Source organism: Elephantulus edwardii, unplaced genomic scaffold (assembly GCF_000299155.1).
Source record: "Elephantulus edwardii isolate Elephantulus edwardi_28Jun2011 unplaced genomic scaffold, EleEdw1.0 scaffold00059, whole genome shotgun sequence".
NCBI lineage: Eukaryota > Metazoa > Chordata > Mammalia > Macroscelidea > Macroscelididae > Elephantulus > Elephantulus edwardii.
In genome coordinates, this window is record NW_006399809.1 from 5,970,723 (window position 1) to 5,993,116 (window position 22,394).

Sequence of the window (22,394 nt, forward strand, 5' to 3'; positions counted from 1 at the left end):
AGGAGGGACGGGTCCTTGGAGAGGGATATCATGCTTGGGAGGGTGGAGGGACGGCGCAGGAGGGGAAGACCCTCTATGAGATGGATTGATTCTGTGATTGGGGTAATCAGTATGGGTGTGTCAGAGGCAGTGTGGTTGGCGCAGGATAGAACAGGGTTTAGGGCTGTTGTGCATAGGGTCGCTATGAGTCGCAAACAACTCGACGGCACAAAACAACAACAACAACAATATTAAAAAATAATACATCATGATGAAGTGGGTTTCAATATAAGAAAAAATGTTATTTAGCATATTAAAAAGGTGAAAAAACAAGAACCACATGATCCTATCAATTGATGCAGGAAAAGCCTTTGACAAAACCAACATCCCTTTCTGATAAAAACACTCAGCAAAATAGGAATGGTGAGGAATTTCCTTAGCATAGTAAAAAGCACATACCCAAGAGCCAACATCATTCTCAACAGAGAGACATTTAACAGTATTCCCTTTGTGAACAGAGACCAGGCAAGTGTACCAACTATCAGTTCTATTCAATGTAATATTGGAAGTTATAGCCAGGTCAATAAAAGAAGAGAATGAAATAAGAGGCATCTAAATTGGCAACAAGGTGGTGAAATTATCACTATATGCAGATGACATGATAGTGTACATAGAAAACCCCAAAGACTCAACCAACAGACTGCTAGTTCTATTTAGAAAACCAACATGCAAAACCAGTTGGATTTATCTACAGCAACAAAGAAATCATGGAAAATGTCTCTAAAAACACATCATTTGTAAAGGCCAGCACAAGGGTGAAATAGGAATAAACCTAGCTAGAGACACAAAATATCTTTATAAGGAAAACTACAAAACAAAGATACAAGAAATAAAGAGGTCTGACTAAATGCGTAAATATTCCTTATACATGGATAGAAAAATGGAACATTCTGAAAATGACAGTCCTACCAAAAAAAAACAAAAACCCCTATAGGTTCAATGTAATGCTGAAGTCATTCTTTGAAGAGATAGAAAAAGTTATTTCCATTTTCATTTGGAAAGGGAAAAAAGACCCAGACTAAGCAAAGTTCTCCCTAAAAACAAAAATGCAGTACAAGACGTGTCACTCCCTGTTCTTCAACCTATTACACAGCTGTAGTATAATCAAAACAGGGTGGTATTGGTACAGTGACAGACATATAGATCAATGGAATATAACCAAGAATCCAAATTTAACCCATAAAACCTACGGCTAATTGTTATTTGACAAGGTATCAAAACCTATGAAATGGGGAAACAAAACCTTTTTTATTTAACAAACATTGTTGCTGTTATGTGCTGTCAGGTTGCTTGTGACTCATAGCGACCCCTATGTAATGAGCCCTAAACCCTGCTCTATCCTGTGCCAACTTGATTGTCTCCAACATATCTATTCCCACTACCCCAATCACTGAATCGATCCATCTCATCGAGGGTCCTCCTCTCCTGTACTGTCCTTTCACTCTCCCAAACATGATGTCCCTCTCCAAGGACTGGTCTGCAACATGTCCAAAGTATGTCAAGCGAAGCTTCAGAATCCTTGACTCCAAGGAGCAGCCCAGCTTCACCGTCTCCAGGCCATACCTGGTTTGTTCTCCTAGCAGTCCATGGTGTATGTATCTTCAACACTCTTCTCCAGCACCACAGCTTAAAGGCATCAATTTTCTTTTTATCATCCCTAGTCATTGTCTAACTCTCAAGAGCATAGCAAGTAATTGTGAAGACAATAGCTCAGATCAGGCGCACCTTAGTCTACAGCCTGATATCATTGCTCTTCTGTACTCTGGAGAGGTCCCTGACAGTGCTGGCAAAACAGGACACCTGCAGAAAACGAAAACACCATATATAAAAATCAACTCAAAGTGGATTAGAGACATAGGGGTAAGACCCTAAATCATAATGATAATAAGATACAAAATGGGAACAAATTTAGATGCTCTGACATATGGTATAAATGTTGTTGTTGATTGCCTTCAAGTCAAGCAGAACTCATAACAACCCCATTTTTAAAAAGGCCTGAAACCCCTCTACAACTATCAGCATTCGTCAAAGTTCATAGAATTTCCAGAGACATGTTACATGGGAAGTGGATGCCATTCCTGCTTCCAAACCTGTCATGGTACGTTACTGTTGTTATGTGCCATTTAGTTGCCTGTGATGCATAGTGACCCTATGTACAGCATCTCTGAACCCTTTCCTGTGCCAGTCTCACTAATTCCGACACACCAATCCCCCTTGCCTCAGTTACTGTATCAATCCTTCTCATCCGGGATCTCCCTCTCCTGCACTGTCCATCCATCCACCCTTCTGAGAATGATGTCCTTCTCCGAGGGCCGATCTCTCCTGGCCACGTGCCCAAAGTAAGTGAGGCAGAGCTTCAAAATCCTAGCCTCGAAGGAGAAATTTGGTTTCATCCTCTCTAAGACAGACCTTTTTTATTTCTTGGCAGTACATGGTATGTTCAAGACTCTTCCAGTACCACAACTTGAAGGCATCTATTCTTCTATTACTCTTAGTCATTGTCCAACCCCCTGAAGCATAACAAGTAATTGAGAAGACTATAGCCTGGATTGGGCACTTCTTTGTATCTAGACTGACATAGTTGCTCTTCATCACTCTGGAGAGGTCCATGAAAACAGATTTTCCCAGTTCAAGTCATCTTTTGATTTCCTGACTGCAAGTGTTAAGAGTGTTGATTGTGGAGCCAAGCAAGCTGTAATTGCTAACAATCTCAATATCTTCTTAATCTATTATGGTGCTGCCAATTGGCCCAGTAATGAGAATCTTTGTTGTCTTGATGTTGAGCTTCAATCCATATTGAAAACTACAGTCCTTGACCTTTTGCAGCAAGCACTTCAGGTCTTCTTCCATTTCAGCAAGCAAGGTTGTGTAATCTGCATATCACAAATTAATGAGTCTTCCTCTGAAGCTGATGCCACCACACTCCTCCTTATAAAGTTCTGCTTCCCAAATGATCTGTTACACATACAGATTGAAAAAGTACGGGGACAGAATGCATCCCTAACTCACTCCTTTCCTGATTTTGAACCATACAGTGTTTCCTTGCTCTATTCTGAGGATTGCTTCTTGGTCCAAGTATAGGTTTTGTATAAGTATGATCAAGTGTTCTGAGATTCCCATCTTCCTCAAGGTTAGCCACAATTTATTGTGATCCACACAGTCAATTCCCTTTGCATAGTCAATGAAACACAGATAGACATTTTTCTGGTACTCTGTTTTCTGCCAAGATCCATCTGACATTGGAAATAATATCCCTAGTGCCACGACCTCTTCTAACCCAGCCTGTATTTCTGGTAGTTCTCTGTCAAGGTACTGTTCAAGTCTTTTCTGGATAATCTTCAGCAGGATTTTGCTAGTGTGTGATATTAGTGATATTCTTCGATAATTTTCATACTCTGTCGGGTCATCTTTTGTTTTAATGGGAATAAATATGGATTTCTTCCAGTCAGTTGGCCAAGTAGTTATCCTCCAGATTTCTTGGCACAACTTGGTGAGCACATGCAAAGCAGCATCTGTTTGCTGAAATATTTCAATTGGTATGCCATCAATTCCTGGGACCCTATTTTTTCCCCAAGTCCTTCAGAGCAGCCTACACTCCGTCCTTCATCACCATTGCCTCCTGCTCATATGTTGTTTCTTGAAATTCTTCTGTGTCAATCAATTTTTTTTGGTACAATGTCTCTATATTCCCTCCCTCAGCTTTTAACGCTTCTTGAATTATTCAATATTCTGCACATAGCATCCTGAAGCATTGCAGCTTGTAAATACAGCCAAAAATGCATAAAGTTGACACAATAGATCTTAAAAATTAAGTTCCTAGGTGCTTCAAAAATTTTTTCAATAGAATGAAAAGAATGCCCACAGATCAAAAAGCCATTTGGCAACATTAAAGACAAGAATCTCATAACAAGTTTGCAGAACACTACAAGGCCTCCATAAGGAAAAAAATAAAGTGATAAGCCAGTCAGAAAATAGGCAATAGTTGAAACCACTCTTCACAAAACAGGAAATTCAGATGGCCAAGAAACATATAAAGAAACATGCCCAATCACGAACAGAGCAAATAAAAAAAACCACTGAGATGTTATCTCATCTCAGAAGCAGTAGCAGTTTAACAACACAACAAACAATAAATGTTGGGGAAATATGAAGAATTTTGAACTCATACCCTGTTGGTGTGATTGCAAAATGACCTAGCCATTTTGGAAAGCAATTTGACATTTCTTCAAAAAGCTGAACATAGAAGTCCTATACGATCCAACTATCCCATTGCTAGACTTATATCCTAAGGAAATAAAAAGTGCATAAGAGAGATATATTTATAGCAGCACTATCCACATTACCAAGAAAATGCCCATCAACAAACGAATGGTTTGAGAAATTGTGGTACATCCACACAATGGAATGTTATGTAGCACTAAAAAGCAATGATTTTGAAAAATACTATAATATAGGAGAGAGCCTAGATAATTTGGGGTTTTGCTGAGCAAAATATCTCAGTCACATAAGGACAAACACTGCATAAGACCACTAATATGAAAATAGGATAAGTGTGAGATAGATATAGATATTTTAAAAAGGAGAAAGGTATAAAGGGGAGGTAGAAAAGGGGAAAGAGGAAAAATGACTGGGATATCAGAGGTCTGTGGGTAGAAGAGGGTTGAAGAAATGAGAACTGGTCAATGAGGACTTGAAAAGATGGGAATGATAATAGGAATAGATTGCTGTTGTATACCATCCACTTGGAACCAACTCATATGTGACCCTCCAGTGGGTTTTCAGGAGGAGTAAATCGTGAGGAAAGAGATTGTCCATCTTTTTTCTATGGAGCAGCTGGTGGATTTGTGCCTCGAGTTTGACAGCACAGCTCCTTACCAGAGCTCCCTGGTAGCAAGATTAGCATAATTTTTATGGAAATGTTGTAATGGAAAGATACTCAGAACTTGTTAAAGAATAGTGAGCCTTTGCCTTCAACTTTGTGCTTCATTATCCTTACTATAGAGACACATGAAACAGAACAACAAGGCTTGGCTGTCAGATAATTGATTAACTGGTTCATTTACTTCACAACAAGGCTCCCAGGTAATTTTTTTTTTGGCTTGAATTTACATGAAGGGGTTTTGGTAGAATTTTCCTTGATCATACACATGTCAGAATTTTGACCCATATAATTTCAATTTCTCATGATATAGATTAACAAGCTAACAGTTTCGCTATCTTTAGTTTTAAAATGCATTTTGGTTTTGCGAAACAGTCTTGGACCTGCCCACTTGAGTGCTAAAAGGTTTGCTGCTGTCAAAGGCCCTGATTCTGATGCAGTTAGCCTTGGTAATTTCTCCCTTATGCATTCTTTTTTCCCCACACACATTTTTCATTGGTTATGTACAACCATTTATGTACGTTGCGTTTCATTCTTGTACACTGTGTTTTGCACAATCATTTATACATATTATATTTCATAAAAATAATTACTATTGCTCTATGCCCATTCTCACACATCTTTTCATAATCTTTCCTATTCCATCATCCCCTCCTCTGCCCTCTAACCACTGCTTTTCTAGTGATTTCCCCTTCACTCTGTTCTGTGCCTTATCCTGTTCTTCATCCTCTTTTGAACATTTCTACACATGTTGCTCAGTTGTACTCCACACTGTGTTATTTCACTCAGTATAACGCTCTCTAGATGTTTCCATGTTGTATCATGGTTTGGGGTAGATGCATTTTGTGTCTGGACTGGTAGTAAGAAGCTGTGCTGCAATTCCAAAGGCATGTGATTAAAATCCACCAGGTGCTACAGTGGAGAAGGATGGGCAATCCCCTTCCATGTGATTAACTGCTTCTGAAAACTCACTGGAGGGTCAGCTATGAATCAATTCCAGCTCAGTGGTACCTAATAACAATCTTTCTACCATCTAATCTTACAAAACTATGTCTATTCTGTGTCTTCAAGATAATTCTTATAAACCTGCTAAAGGATCACCTGTGGGTCAGTTCCAATTTAACAACACACAACATTAACAACAACATGAGATATGCAATACTTTTCTCCACCACCACAAAAGAATCAACTCTTCTGACATCCTTATCCACTGTCCAACTCTCAAGTGCAAAGGAAAGAATTGAAAAGGCCATGGTTAGGATCAGATGACCCTTAGTCTTTAAACTGACAACCTTGATCTTTAGAACTTGGAGAAGCCCTTGACAACAGATTTTCCCCTCCAATGCAACATGTATTTCGATTTCTTGACTGCTGCTACCTTGAGTGTTGATTATGCATCAAATAAAATGAAATCATTAGCACCTTGGGGGGAAAAGGTAATTTTATTATTTCTTTTTCAATTTGGCTATATATTTTGTCCTTGTTAAGCACCATCAAGTCAGAACTGATTCATAGCTGACTCTCTAGTAAATTTTCATAGGTTGTAAACAGCACAGGAGGAAATTGCCCATCTTTCTCCTAAGGAGCAGTTAGTGGCTTCAAACCACATGTCTTCAAGTTGAAAGTACAACTTCCTACCCCTAAGCCACAAAAGCTCCCTAATATGACTATAACTAAATGTTTAAATGTAGTATATATTTGGCTTGCAAAAGTAGGTTTGTGCCTTGAAAACACAGCAGGGAAGCATCACCCTTTATTATCAAGGAACCACAATGCTCTTAAAAGACCCTTCTCAAATAACCTCTTTTTGATAAACAAGGTGATCTCAATCACACTTGAAAGAATATATGAAAATATTTTGTTCTAATTTTGTTTTTCTCTCAGGCATCAGTATATAAGTTATTTTCTAGTGCCCATGTTAATGAAAGCATTACATGAAGCATTATAAGATACTCCAAAGATGCACCAGAATTGTTTCCCTATTCCCAAGGAATTTTACATTTATTACTCTTATTAGGTAGAGATGCTTTGTTCACATACACACACTGCACAACTTTAGAAGAGTCATTAGGAAACACCCCAGCTGATGAGAGTTTGGCTTTGGACTTCACTGAACCAAGGTATTACAAGTGCTGCTTTATGCCTAGAATCACAATTAAAAATAAAAAATATTACTAAAGTAAAAGTGCAGAAAGGAGTGTGGGATAGAATAAGGCAAGAGTAATTCTTGCTGAAAGAGAGATTATAGTTGACCCACGTAGATGTTCAAAATGGGTTAAGCAGGTGGGAGATCATTTTATGGGCATAGTAAACAGTGTGCAGAGGATGAGAATGAACCCAGTGAGTGAGAAAACTGGAGTTATTTTGTTAAAAGTGGCCAGGATGGAGCCAACTGACTCATGTACTCCACAAGAGGGAAAGGAATCATTAGCACACAAGTTTTGTACATTGGTACCTCATAAACATCTATTTGTGTTTTATTGATTGTGCAAAGGCATTTGCGCAGATCAAAACAAATTGTGGCTAACATTGAGAAGAATGGGAAACCCAGAACACCTGATTGTGCTCATGTTAAATCCATGCTTAGACTAAGAAGCAGTTGTCAGAGCAGAGCAAGGAAACAATGTACAGTTTAAAATCAAGAAAGGAGTGTGTCAGAGATGCTTCTTGTTCTCCATACCTTTTCAACCTACATGCAGAACAGATTATTCGGAAGACAGGACTTTGTGAGGAGAAATGTGGCATCAGGAGTAGAGGATGATTTACCAACAGCTTATGTTATGCAGATAACACAAACTTGCTTGCTGAGACTGAGGATCTGAAGTGTATACTGCAATATGGATTGAAGCTCAACATCAAGAAGGCAAAGATTCTCACCGCTGCACCAAATGGCAGTACTATGATAGATGGAATAGAGACATGAGATTGTCAGTAGCTTCAGCTTGCTTGGTCAGGAAATAAAAAAAATGAATTGCATTAAGAAAGTCTGCTGTTAGGGACCTCACCAGAGTGCTAAAGAACAATGATGTCAGCCTAGAGAATAAGATGTACCTGGTTCATGTACTGATTTTGCAAGGCATCAGAGAGCTGGATAGTTTCTAAGGATGATAGTTATAGAAGAAGAATTAATGCTTTTGAATTGTGGTGCTGGAAAAGGGTTTTGAGTATACTGAGTATACCATGGACTGCCAAGAGAACAAACAGGTACATCCTTTAGGGAATGAAACTAACTTGCCCCTTGGAAGGAAGTATTTTGAGTCTCTGTACCACATACTTTGGTCATGTTTCTGGGACGAGCTGTCCTTGGAAAAGACACCATGCTTGGAAGGGTAGAAGGTAAGAGCAGGAGAGGAAGACCCTAGATGAGATTGATTGACGCAGTAACTATGGTAATGGGAATAAATGTGTTGGAGGCAGTAAAATTGGGTCAAGATAGGGAAAAGTTTAGAGCTGTTGTGCATAAGGTCAGTATGAGTTGCAGTCAACTCAATGGCACATCAACGACAACAAACTTATAAAGATTCAAAGAAATAGGTATCAGTTTTCTCATTCTAGAAAATAAATTGAAGTAGACCTGGAAACTCTTCCTACAGCTTATAAGTACTGCAACAAAACTCTGAAAATTAGAAGGTTTGCTTTTTAAGCAATATGTCTTGTCATTTCTAGGCAAAGTAACTTTGATATGACATTAATAAGAGATCACATACTGGATAGTCAACAGGTGTATTTTCATGCCAATCCATTCTGTTTTATCCATAATTTTTCTGTTTTGTTCCTTAATGCTTATACACATGTAAATAATAGAATATTTCTTATAAAAATATTAATAACCTGGTCAAACTGGATTAGCCAGAATGAAACTAGTACACTGGTCTAGTTGGCAGTTATACCTTCTGCTGGAGTTCACCTCTCCAGTGAGCCTCCTCCAGACACTCCACTCATTATCAACTTCAAGGGCTCTTAAGGTATTTGAGTTTGCAAAACCTGCCTTAAGTGTTTTGGAAAAATATTAATGAAGAAAAATTTTAAAAAGTTATTCCTTTATCCTTGAGAAGTTCCCTGTGTCTCACAGAGGTGAATACTGTGCTGAGTTCATCCCTAGTTACAGAAGGAACCCATTTCCTTGAAATAATATGATCTTTGTTAGTATAAATCACCTATCATTAAGGTCAGGAAAGCACTGATAGACTTCTTTAATGGCAACCTTCCACCACTCATCTATCCATTTGTCATACTGTAGTAAATATGCAGCCATAATATGCACAGTATGGATGCATCATAGCATCCACACTGTAATGTTGGATGGATGCTATGGTACAAGTGTTTCCAATGCTAGCAGAGTCAATCATGCTGGACAGGTTTCAAGGGGATTTCCAAGCAAAGACAGATAAGGGAGAAAGGTTTGATGATAACAGTTCTTAAAATCCTGAAAGTTCCATGAATCATAACTGATCATTATCCAATACTATTTTGGAAGCTGAGCCCTTTAGATTAGAAAGCATTCAAAATACACAGTAGCTGTGTAATGAACTCAAGGAAATCAACTATTTTTAAGATGGTGTAGGATCTGCCAATGTTTCACTTTCTTGTAGCTGGGGTTACCATGGGTAAGAGTAGACTTGATAGTAGTTGTTGTTGTTATGTGCCATCAAGTTGCCTGCAACTCATAGTGACCCTACATAAAACAGTTCGGAAGCCTGCCCTGAGCCAGTCTCACTGACTCCGACATACCTACCCCTACTGCCTTAGTCACTTTATCAATCCATCTCATTCAGGATCTTCCTCTCCTGTGCTGTCCTTCCACTCTTCCAAGCATCATGTCTTTCACCAAGGACCAGTCCCTTCCGGCCATGTGCCCAAAGCACATAAAATGGAGCTTCAAATCTCAGCCTTCAAGGAGAAACATGGTTTAATTCTCTCCAAGACAAGCCTATTTGTTCTCTTGGCAGTCCATGATATGTTCAAGACTCTTCCCCAGCACCACAACTCAAAGGTATAAATTCTTCTTCTATCATCCTTAGACATTATCTAGTTCTCTGAGACATAGCAAGTAATTGTGAAGACTATGGACTGGATCAGGTGCACTTTTCTCTCTAGACTGATATAGTTGCTTCTCAGTACTTTGGAAACATCTCTGAAAGCAGATTTACCCAATTCAATTAATCTTTTGATTTCCTCACTACTGGTGCCAAGAGTGTTGATTATGGAACTGAGCAGGCTGTAACTATTAACATCCTTGACCTTTTCTCCATCCATCATGGTGCTGCCAATTGGCCCAGTGATGAGAGTTTTTCTCTTCTTGATGTGGAGCTTCAATCCTTATTGAAGACTACAGTCCTTCTGCAGTAAGTGCTTCCGGCCCTCCTCAGCTTCAACAAGCAAGGTGTGTCATCTTCATAACACAGGTTGTTGATAAGTCTTCCTCCAATCCTGATGCCATATTCCTCCTCATAAAGCCCAGACTTACAAATTATCTGTTCTTTATATAGACTGAAAATGTATGGAGATAGGAGACTCACTTCCTTCCTGATTTTGAACCATGCAGTGTTTCCTTGCTCCGTTGCAATCAAGTGGTCTGGGATTTCCAATCTCGTTAAAGTTAACCACAATAAGTTTTGATCAACACAGTCAAATGCCTTTGCATAGTCAATGAAACACAGATAGATATCCCTCTGGTACTTTTTGCTTTCTGCCAAGAGTCATCTGACATTGGTGATTATGTCATTAGTGCCACAGCCTAGTCTAAACCCAGCTTTATAGTAACCACTACTAATAACAATAACAAAGAAGTACTAATTGTTGTTGTTGCTGCTATTGTTGTTGTTAAGTACCCTCAAGTCAAACATGGCTCATAGCGATCCTATGAACAAAAGACCCAAACCCTATTCTGTAATTATCATCATTTCTCTAAGTTTATAGTTTCCAGAGGCATGTTGTTTAAGCAGTGGATGCCATTCCTGCTTCCAAGCCTGTCTTAATCTGGTAGCTCCACCAAATACTGTCTCCCATGGATAACCATTATGGCATTTGATACACCAGAGGCATAATGTTCAGCATCACAGCAAATTCAAGTTACCTCAGTACAGCAAATCGACAGACCAGTGCTGTACCACTTAGAAGTATGTTAGTCCCAAACATGATTAATACCAACCTCCTTTTAGATACCAAGGTGTTCCACCATGTTCTGTTGACTAAACAAGGGGCTTTCTGTCCACCGCTTATTGTTAGCTAAATACAGCAAATACAATCAGCTCACACACAATTGTAAATGAAATTTAAAAAAAAAACCCACCAAACAGTCTACACCTGACCCCTCAACCAACACAAAATATCCTACCTTCCAGAATCCAAACAGGGTTATCTAAATTCTACATAGTCCATATTTGTTATCCTAACAGACATATCCATACAGGGAGACAAAAAGTTGCCAAGATAGGGTTTCAAACATCAAACACCTGTACTAGAATCACTAGTTATGTAATGGAAATAGAAAAATCAGTGATGAAAATCTTATCATCTCTGTAATTCCATTATTTTAATGTCATTTTCAATCTTTAAAGAAGTTTTTCTTTTTCTTCTGAAGTGACAAATATGTTTCACTGATCTCTAATTTGATTTCACAAGACATGAAAGATAATATTTTATTCATAAAACAGCTAGTACAAAATGCCCAGATTGCAATGTAAAGTAGAGTTGTTTCTAAAATTTGACTACATGTTCTGGTCAAAAAAAGAAAGTGTTTTCTACATAGAATCATTAATTTCCCCTTCATCATAAAAAAAGCATGTGTAGTGTCTACACTTGGTAAATGCAAATCACATGTCAATTTACAGTGAAGATTGCCTATATTTGGAGAAAGAGAAAATAATTTGCAATGTCACTTCATGACTTTATATATAAACACAAATATTTTTATATGGGCAAGTATTCAAAATATTATGATCTTTGACTGATTTACACATACTTTAAATAAGTCAATTACCAACTGAATGCATTTTATAAAAAGAAACTGGTTGTCCTGTGCTTGGGGCTCACAAACAAACTGGAGGCACACTGCTCATCTTTTCTTCAAATGCACACACAGAAACACACCTCTTATGATGCATGTTCATGAGGCCCTAGTCATCTAACTGCTGCCCTGAACTTGATATTGAAATTGCAATAATAATCAATCTGTATGCTGCTAAAAAAATCTGATCATTGACAATCTATAATATGCAGATGGAATAAATTTGCTTGCTAAAAGTGAAAAGGAATTGTTGTCATATACTGTCTAAGTTGATCTTACCCATAGCTGACCCCCAGAAAGTTGTTAGAGAGTTAATCACATGGGGGGAAATTACCCATCTTTCTCCTCCAGAGTAGCTGGTAGAATCTTCATTTAGCAATAAAGATTAAAATACTACAGCCTTCAATATAGATTACACCTTAACAACAATAATACAAAATTCCTTACAAGTGGACTAATTAGCAACAACATGACAAATGAAGAAAAGATTGAAGTTATTGAGGACTTCATTTTGCTTGGATCCACAATTAACATTCATGGAAGTTGTAGTCAAGAAATCAAATCTCATGTTGTTGTTGTTTGATATCATCAAGTTGACTACAACTCATAATGACCCTATGAATAACAGATCTGAGCCAAAACCTGTGACATTCTCAAGACCGTTGTAATATTCATACTATCAATTCATCGCATTGATGATCTAACACTGACCCTCTGCTTTCATTGTGAGAAATTCAAGCTGGATTCAGAAGACTCTGTGGCAGGAAAGATATTATTGCTGATGTCAGGTGGGCCTTGGCTGAAAGCAGAGCATACCAGAAATAGGTTTACATATATTTTATTGGCTATGCGAAGGCATTTAGCTATGTCGATAAGAATAATTTATTGCTAACATGAGAAGGATGGGAATCTCAAAATACTTAATTGTGTTCACAGAAATCTATACACAAACCAAGGAACAATGCCCCCAACAGAATAAGGGAACATTGCATAGTTTAAAATCAGGAAAGGTGTGAGTCATAGTTGTATCTCTTCTTAATACTTATTCAATCTATATGCTGAGCAAATTATTCAAGAAGCTAGACTGAAAGAAGAATAATGTGGTATTAGGATTCAAGGAAGCCTCATTAACAACCATCATTATATGGATGATACAGTCTTGCTTACAGAAAGGGAAGAACTGAAACACAACAGAAGAATAAAAACTATAACCTTCAATAAGGTTTACATCGCAACATCAAGAAAACAAAATTCTTCACCATTGGACAAACAGGTAAGATTATGATAGATGCAGAAACGATTTGAGTTGTTAATATTTTAATTTTACTTTGATCCACAATCAACACCCATAGTAGCAGTAGTCAAAAGACATATTGCACTAAGAAAGTTTGTTGTCAAGGATCTCTCCAAAGTTCTAAAGATCAAAGAAGTCAGTTTAAAGACCTTAAGGTGTGTCTGACTCACATGATGGTATTTTCAATTGATCTTTATGTGTCTGAAAGCTGGATGAAACCATATACAACAGTGAGTAAATTTTCTGGGGGAAAAAACCCTCTTCAAGAGTTAATAATAATTAAGGAGTTACTTTGAGGACAAAGGTGTATGTTACAAAGACCATGATATCTCCCATCATCACATCACATACATATAACAGGCGGAAAATAAGGCAGACTCAAGAAGAAGTCTGCTTTTGAATTATGATGTTGGAGACTATAAAAAAACCCCATGGACTTTCAAGAACAGATGAGTTCGTTTTTAAAGAAGTAGTCAGAATGTTCCTTAGAAGCAAGAATGGTTAGACTTTATCTCACATGTTTGAATGTGGTATCAGGAGGGATTCGTTTGTGAAGGATTTCATGCGTGGTAGAGTAGAGGATTATCCAAAGGTAGGAAACATCTTAATGAAATGGACTGACACAGTAGCTGCAACTATGGACTCAAACACAGCATCAGTTGTGAGGATAGTGAAGAGCAGTGTCCTTTCTATTATGCTCAGGACATCTATGAGGCAGAATCAAGCCCATGGAACCTAGCAGTATAAAGATTCTGTTGTTTTTGTTTTCCATGTATTTAAAACTTTTTACCATATATTTTTGGTGTTTTACCATCAAATACTAAACAATTTAAGGATTTTATTTAGTTTCACTAACTTGTATCTGTATTCTATTTTAGTTAATGTCTTATATTGTTGTTGATATGTGACATCAAGTTGGAACCTACTCATACCTGAATCATGTCATGATATTTGCTAGGAAAAATGCCCAAAAACTTGTTTCCTTTGATCATTTTCCTTTCTATCATTGCCAATTTATACCTCAAGAATAAATAGAAACCTTTTTCAGGTTCTTTGAGGGTTCTCATCTGTATGCTATATAATCATTAACTAATTTGAGTCCAAGTTACAGCTTTTAACTATGAGAACTCAGTATATCTGACTCATATATTCATTTTATATTTTAAAATTATGAAGGCAAATACATGTTAGTTGCCACTGAGTTGATTCAGATTCGTGACAGCTCCATATGCGTCAGAGTAGAGGAGTAGAGTTGTGCTCCATAGGGATTTTAATGCTGTTTCTTAAAAATAAATCACCAGGTATTTGTTCTGAAGCACCTCAGATGGAGTCTGCTCACACTCTTTTTGTTTACAACCTAATGTGTCAACCAGGGACTCCTGAAACAAATGTATTGTTTTATAGTGTACCATCAAGTCAGCTCTAACTCATAGCGAAAACTACTGTTTATTGAATACTTGTTACGTGCTATAACTCTGCTAAGCGCTGGATGTATATTAGCTCAGAAAATTCTTCTGACTATGGCATAGGCAGGACTAGTGTCCTCACTTTTCAGATGAGGAGATTGAGAATTTTATTTCTAACTTAGGAATCTATATAAATAATTAATATTAGTCTATAGTATTTTGTTCTATTTATGTCAAGTTTCAGTATCTGTATCAAAACAACCTTATGAAAATGTAATATATGGTTTTCTACTGATTTTTCCAATGCTGTATAATGTTTATGGTGCAATGGAATATACAAGTAAAACTGAATATTTCTTCAGCTTTTCTAGACATTGTTATTTAACAATATATTCCACTTCTTTTCTCTAGTTAACTATCTACTTGCTTAAAGTTTCTATTTGTGACCATTCTAGATTTTCCCCTAAAAATAATACATCCAAGTATTATATAACACTTTCCAAAATATTTATTAATAATTACTTTTATCATGTTGAAGCCATGGTTTTATTCCTTTGTCTTGTTCTTGCTAGAGAATGATCTCTTGGCATTGCCTTTTTCTTCTTCTTTTTTTCCTTCTTTTTTTTATTGGGAAAAATATATTGGGGGTACAAGGAGGTGAGGGTTGGGGGCAGAAGGGTGAGGATGGGCCAGGATGCAGCTGCAGAGCTGCAGTTTGGTCGGTGGGGGGAGCAGGTGAAGGAAATGATGAGGGTCCAGTGGGGAGCAGATGCTACAGAGGAATGACAAGTATTTTCCAATGGTAATTAAACCAACTGTCTTATTGATTTGGGAATTGGATGCCGACTCTCTGGCTTCTTCATGCTGAACAGGGGCGTAGATGTAAAGGGGGGAAGGGAGGACGCTTTATCACCTTACTGGTGGTCTTGGGTTAAAGCTGCTTACCTTCTTGGTCTGTTAGAAGATATTTTCCTGTCATTTGCTCCCCTCTGAACTGCAAAGTGTTTTCCCAGGTGGGTCCAGTGGGGATGGCTGGTTGAACCCAGAGGCTCCATCCTCCTTTGCTTCCTTAGCTGTCAGTTGTATTTCCTTTTTGTCACTGGCACTGGGTTCAGGGTCAATTCTGGAGTAAAACTCAGAGTTAAGGTTACCTATAGGAAAGGGAGCAAACCTAGAGAGAACAAACTTGTGAGTTACAAATAGAAGGGCTTTGAGGGTGTTGCTTTCAGGTTTACTGGGGAGAGGGGGTGGCAGAAGGTGGCCTAGGTAACATTCTCTGGATACCCTAGGCATTCTTTTTTTTCCCCCCCTTCCCCACCCAGGGGTCAGATGGCACAATCTGGGGACTGAGGAGCTCATCCTGAGGGCCGTGACGGCTTGTCCCAAGCCAGGGGCTGAGGGCAGCCTGCCCCGGGCAGAGGGCCACGATGGCTAGCCCCGAGCTGGGGGCCGAGGGCAGCCCATCCCGAGCAGGGCAACATCCCCCAGGAGCTGGCTGGTATACTCCCCCTCCAATTGCCCCTACCCCAGTCTGGTCCCCTCACCTGACTGAGGACTCTGTGGTCAGGGACAGTGTTTCCAATACCAGTACTGCCACTTTTACCCCTCCATAAGTGGTCATACTATATTTTGAAGTAGGTGTCACTGCCCTCCTCCTTTATATATGATAAAGGGAACCTGAGAATTGTGAACAGACTCCCCCCAGGTCTAACCACCTTTTGGCAGAAGCATTCAACAGAACAAAATATGTGGTGCATTTGGGATGTAGGTCCTCTTGTGCGTGCTGCCACTGTTAAAGTCATCGGACTCACAGTGACTTTCAGCAATGCATTCTATAGGTAATCCTCTTCTTTGGCCTGCCCAAGGAAACCCAAACCTGCAGATGGCGGGCATGCATCCCATCCCCCACCTCCTATGCAGGCAGCCAGCAGGGCACACGCCCAACCCCAGCGCCAGAGGCCCGGGAGGCCAGTGGGAGGTGTGCGGCCACCCCCAGCGCAAGCGGCTGCTGGGGGCGGGCCACCCCACCCCGCCGCATGGGCGCTCGGCATGCGCACGGCCCCTCTTGTGCAGGTGGCCTGCGGTTGCTCACTTCCCCCACAGCCGCCATCCTGGCTCCAAGAATTCTTTCCAGAACAAGTCCACCTTGCGGCAGTCTTGAGGAGGGCCAGTGCCCAGCATCCATCCTGGGTGAGGGAATCCATTCCTTCCGGCTGTGGAAGCCTCATGGAACTTCAGCGGCTGTGCAGCGTGGTGCGGGCTCTGCAACAGGGGTTGGGAGCCACGAGACTCACCCATTTCTCCTTGGGAATCCTTGAATTCCTGTTGTTGAGCCTCGATCTTCACTGAGGTCCAGTCATCAACTGTTTAAGTGTTCAATTATCAATAAGCCGAAGTCTGTGGAAGGCCATAATGGCCCTGCTTTAAATGGTTCACTGCTACCGCAGCTCACCACACTGTCTCTGCCTCCGCTGCCATCTTGGATCTCCGCCTTTTTCTTCTTAAAAAAAGTATTTCTTTTACCAATATGAAGGAAATTTTGCCAATAAAAATCCTCATGGCTGATGTTTTTGTTAAGTACCATTCATTAGAATTGATTCATAGCTGACCCTCCAACAGGTTTTCTGAGGCAGTAAATTGCACAAGAGGAGATTGCCCATATTTCTCCTGTGGAGCATCTGATGGGTTAGAACTGCATACTTTTGGATTGGTAGCACAGTTCCTTACCATTAACCCATCAGAACTCCCTTCATGGCTTATAATGAGATGGCCACATCTGTATGACTGTCAGTCCTCAGATCTATTTTTCTGCCAGGGCTGTGTGGTAGACAGATTTTATGTGTCCCAGATTATCTATATATCCTGGTATTCGAACCTAGTGTTACCTCCTCTCCTTCAGAGTGAAAGGGATTTAATCACTTTCTTCTAGAAAAGAGAATGCACAGAATAGAACAGTGATTGAAGGTCACATCCAAGATTGTTACTATGTGCTGTTAAATCAATGACAACTTTTTTTTTTGTTTGTTTGTTTTTTTTTGGTCTCTAAACCGTTTATTTCTCCTGACAGGGAGGTGGGCTGGATTAGGACCTAAAGGGCAGGGACACTACAGACCAAGGCAGGGGAGTGTGGCCCTCAGGCGAAAGTAGAGTTGTTCCAGCCTACGTTGGCCGCATTCATGTCATAGTAATTGATGTAGACCCTGCGGGACGGGAAGGTGGGCTTAACTCCACGAAGGGCAGGGCCACTACAGACCAAGGGAGGTGAATGTGGCCCTCAGGCGAAAGTGGAGTTGTTCCATCCCACGTTGGCCGCATTCATGTCATAGTAGTTGATGTAGACTCTGTCGGGGCTGATGTGCAGCCGCTGGGAAAGCAGACCGCACAGCAGCTTGGTGTAGGCCCGGTTTTGCGCGCCGCCGATCTTGCCGATGCTGTGCAGGCTACAGAGCGCACAAGGGTCGCTTGAGCCACCGAAAGCCATAAGCTGGTCTGGGACCACTTGCACTGCGATGTACTGGGACGGTTTGCCGGTGGCCTGCGCCAGCTGCTGGGTAAGCTCAGAGAGCAGCCCGTCGGGCACGGATGCGCGAGGCACGTTAGTGTTGACCACAAACATCGGCATAATGGCGGAGAGTAGTGAGCATGGCGTCTGCAAGTCTGGAACTCCAATGACAACTTTTAACAATGGATCTGAAACTTGCCCTATCTTGTGCCATTTTCACACTATTTTATATGCTCCAGTCATTGTTGCATTCACTATGGTGAACCATTGTATTTAGGGTTTTCCTCTCTCTCTCTCTGACTCTCCTTTCCAAGCATGGTGTCTTTTTCCATGGATAGGCACCTTTTAACAACATGCTCAAAGTATATGAGACAAAGTTTCACCATCCATGCCTAAAAGGACACCCTGATTGCCCTACCTGCAAGATGTAATTGTTGGTTCTTTTGCCAGTCCGTGATATAGATATTCAGTACTCTTCCCCAATACAATTCAAATGCACTGATTCTTCTTTGGTCCTCTGCATCCAAGACTAGAATATGAAAACTCTAGCCTCCATCTTTAATATTCTCTTGTTCAGGATGGAGGGACAGTGCAGGAGAGGAAAACCTCAAACGAGATGGATTGATACAGTAACTGGGGCAATGGGAGTTGACGTGTCAGAATTAGTGAGACTGGATCAGGACAGGGAAGGGTTCAGAGCTGCTGTACATAGGGTTGCTATAGGTCTCAGGCAACTCAACAGTACATAACAACAACATATAATATTGTTGGTTTTTATTTAAGTCTCTTATTTAAAGTCAATAAGACCTCATAGAGGGTCTTTGTATTTAAAAGTGGGTTGTTACATTTTGGAGGAACATTATTCTAAGTGTACAGCACTCTTCTGTCAATATGCTGTACTGAGGTAACCTGAGGTTGCTGTGATGCTGAACCTTGTGCCATTGGGGTGTCAAATGTCATAACAGTTACCCATGGTGGACAGTATTTGGTGGAGCTTCCAGGTTAAGACAGATTTGGAAGAGAAATGACATCCACTTCCTAAACCACATGCCTCTGGATACTCTATGAACTTTGAGAAGTGACGATAGTTATAGAAAGGCTTCAGATCTTTGTTGATAGGGTCGCTATGAGTCCTGCTTGACTTAATGGCAATCAACAACAACTTGTTTATTTGCTGAGAGAAGATATGGACTGCCCTGGGGAGAAGAGCATGTGAGAAGGAGTAGAGAAAGCCTGTAGTCAATAGTCAGCAAGCAGCTGAGGTTCTCAGTTCAATAGAATACCAAGGGTTGAGTCATGGAAACAACCATGTGAGCAAGTTAGGAAGAACTCTGTTTGAGTCTTCAGATAAGACTGCAATTGCAGGTATTTTACAAAGGATGTTGAGTTAGAGGCAACCAAATTTCTGATCGACATATTAGGGTTTCATTTTTAAGCCCGCAAATTTTGGTGTAATATATTGTATCCCAGTAGAAGAAAGGGTATAAAAGCCTAGCATATCCCCTGCAGTCTGTCTCATAACTCTTTCACAGTGGTCAAATCAGTCCTGTAGGCAAATGAACTCACCCACTCTCCCTCCCTCCCTGTTGCTCTCATCCCCTCTCCCAGGTTGGTGGCTCTGCACCATATGAACAACATTTCTCCAGCACCAAAGAATAAAATAACTAAAATAATTTTTAAATCACGTATACATGAATTACAAATAAGTGGAAAGAATGTGATCCTCTTATGGCTCAGTGGCTAAAATGCTTGGCTGTTAACAGAAAGATCTGTGCTTTAAACCTGTGAGCAACTTCTGTAAAGATGTATAGCCTTAGAAAGCCTACGAGGTAGTTCTACTCTGTCCTGAAAGGGTTGCTATGAGTTGGCATTGATTTGACTGCAATAGATTAAGACATTTTTCCCCCCTGATGTAACACCAGCTATTCTCTTAGTCCAGTGAGATTACAATACTGCATTTATTTGTTTGATTTCAAGGATATAACAAAGGGGAAATTATGCTAGATAAGTAAGTATTTATTAGGTAACATGTTAATAATCTCCTCAATATTGTGTGAATAGAAAAATAATCACATCTCGTATCACACTGGACCATATATACTGACATCATGGAAGGAACACAAAAACAATGTGCCTTTGTTGAGAGTAATATACAACAGGGAATTGTGAGCACTCTTGCTGTACATTTTAGGTCTTTGACCCCTTCTATGCTTAAGTCGACCCTTGTTGTTTTAAAATGCAAACGCTCTGATTAAGAGTAGGGGTTTAGAGACAGGAACTTTAATGCATTGTCATAAGAGCTCAGGCTCTTAGAAAGCTACTTTCTTTTCTCAAGAAAGCCTGGGTCTTGGTGTATGGGCACGTGTATGTGTGTGTATAAGCACATGCACACATACTTGTTTCGGGGTGAAGTAGAGGCCGTGGAGATGCACAGCCGTTGAATGTTTAGGAAAAGCAAAGGATATTGGAAGGTACCCAAAAATACCAACATCTTATAACTGGTCCTTTCCTTTTCACAGTCAGACCAGCAATATCAGTGCACAAGTCACAAACTTGTACTAGTGTGCAAGCTATCTCAGAATCAGCATTTTGGTGGATTTATAGTAACTTTGACAACGCATTTTGCATGATTGAAGTTGTACTTAGTATGAAATTTTTTAATTTTTATTTTCCGTTATTTTATTTTTATTATATTTTCATTTGTAACACATTCAGCAAACAAATCGACCAAACAGGCTCTTCCCCACTGTGTGAGAGACATTAGCCTGGAACACTCATTCACAGCTCTGGCCTCTGGTTCACCATCTTTTCTATGGAGGAACTTGGGGAATGATATGTAGATTTTTTTTTCTCTCTTTCTGAATCTTATGATAGGAAATATAGTCTGTAAAACTCAGAAAAGGAAATATAGGTGAGAAAGATGTGGGATTTATGAAGAGATAAAAAGGAAGAGATCGTCAAAAGTCCCTAAATTCTTGGTAAGAGCATTTACCTCTTATGGAAAGTCAAAGCTCATAACTCAGTGCCTTGGGTCAGAACCAACTCTTAGCTGACCCTCCATCAGGCTTCTGAGGCTGTAAGTACTGCAGAGATTTTTCCTCTTTCTTCCATGGAGTTGATGGCAGATTCCCAGCAAAAGGAAGATGCCTCCTTATTACATGCCATTAAGTTGGCTAAGACCCAAAGTGACCCTATGAATAACAAATCTGAACCATGTCCTGTTCTGTACCATCCTCACAACTCTGATATGCTCAAGTCCATTTCTACAGTTACTGTGTCAATTCATCTTAGTAAGTCTCTTTCTCTTTTGTCTAGCCTCCGCCTTCCCCAGCATGATGTTTTGTCCAAAGACCAGCTCTTCTTGAATACACTCAAAGTATATAAGAAGTTTCACCATTCTTGCTTCTAAGGAGTAACCTGGTTGCATTTTTAATAACAATTGGTATCTGAAATGTCAAAATGGAAAAAAGACTGACAGTTAAAAAACAGGGCATGGTGATAGGAATGAAGTTGAAGATTAAATGACAGAATTTTGTACAGTCAATGGTTTCTTTATTATAAATACTGTTTTTATACATGGACTATACACAAAGACTTCACATGCTGGGCTACAAAGGAATCAGAATCTGTGGAGACATTAGAAAAGCTCAATATCAGCAGTTAAAACCAGACCAGAGGCTAACTGTGGAACAGACAATCAACTGCTTGCATATAAGTTCTATTTGATCATTTAAGTTCATACATAAAGTGAAGGAATGGAAAACAAGTCCATAAGATGTAAATTATGTCCTTGAGTTGATTATAATTGGGATTAAAAATCTTTTAAAAATAGATTTAACATTTTGAACACTAATAGACAAGCTGTAGAATGGCATGGAGGGCATTATCCATGAAGATAATAAAAAGTCATCACAAGAACAGTGAAAAAGAAAATATCAAAATGGCTATCAGGAGAGGCTCTGAAACAATCATTGTAATGAATGGAGTCAAAACATGGAATAGGAATGCTGAGAGAAGAGAGTCAAGCAGAGAATTTCAAAGGACAGTGTTAGACAACAAAGCAAAGTATTGTTATAAAATTTACAGAGGGGTGGAGTTTGAAAACAAAAAGGAAAGAACATTCAGCTCTTCTGGGTTTTATGAGGAGGAATGTGGCATCACAATTGGAGGAAGATTCATCAACAACCTATGTTGTGATACAACCTTGCTTTCTGAAACTGAGGAGGACCTGAAGTGCTTGCTGAAAAAGGTCAAAGATTGTAGTC

The 22,394-nt window shown here is 39.6% G+C and overlaps 1 pseudogene; it reads right to left on the minus strand.

Moving 5' to 3' along the window:
• Nucleotides 1-17,901: 17,901 nt before the first annotated feature.
• On the minus strand, nt 17,902-18,249 carry LOC102873767 (annotated as a pseudogene).
• Nucleotides 18,250-22,394: the final 4,145 nt, after the last annotated feature.